Here is a 593-nt window from a genome sequence, read left to right on the forward strand (position 1 = left end):
AGATCATGTTGAGGGCAACTTCTAAGCAAGCCCTTATATCTTTCCCATGCTTCATACAATGATTCTCCAACCTCTTGTTGAAAGTTAGCAAATTTCCTTTTAAGCTTTGAAATCTTCGAAGGTGGACTAAATTGCTCTATGAAAGCATCACAAAGAGTTGCCCATGTAGTTATAGATCCGTGTGCAAGAGACTTCAACCAAACCTTCGCTTCACCGGTAAAAGTCACCGAAAGCATCCTTAGTAACACGGATTCTCTTGGCACATTAGGAATATGAAAATAGTTGGAAATGTCTTTGACCTCATCAATGTGCTTGAAAGTATCTTCATACTCTTTCTCGGTGAAATGTATGTCGTTGACCATGGATAAAATGTGTCCCTTGAGCTCAAAACTTCTCTCGGCTGGTATCTCGGGTGGAACTAGACCTGGTCCATGTTCTTCATGTATCCTCGTATTGTAGTCACCCATCATCATTCTCATAATGTCTGCCATTTCTTCAACCTCAATTTTTATCTCTTTCTCGTCTGAACTCTCTTTGGCATATGATTATGGTTCGTATCCTACTTCGTTCTTACTTGGAGTCTTCTCAAAACG

At 40.1% G+C, this 593-nt stretch overlaps 1 non-coding gene across 1 annotated transcript; it reads left to right on the forward strand.

Annotated features, from left to right (window-relative positions):
* Positions 1–107, forward strand: LOC145118341 (small nucleolar RNA R71). Its single transcript, XR_013713296.1, has one exon. It is a non-coding gene; the product is annotated as a small nucleolar RNA R71 (small nucleolar RNA).
* Positions 108–593: the final 486 nt, after the last annotated feature.

Source organism: Lactuca virosa, chromosome 5, assembly GCF_052849685.1.
Source record: "Lactuca virosa cultivar CGN04683 chromosome 5, Lactuca_virosa_CGN04683_v6, whole genome shotgun sequence".
Taxonomy (NCBI): domain Eukaryota; kingdom Viridiplantae; phylum Streptophyta; class Magnoliopsida; order Asterales; family Asteraceae; genus Lactuca; species Lactuca virosa.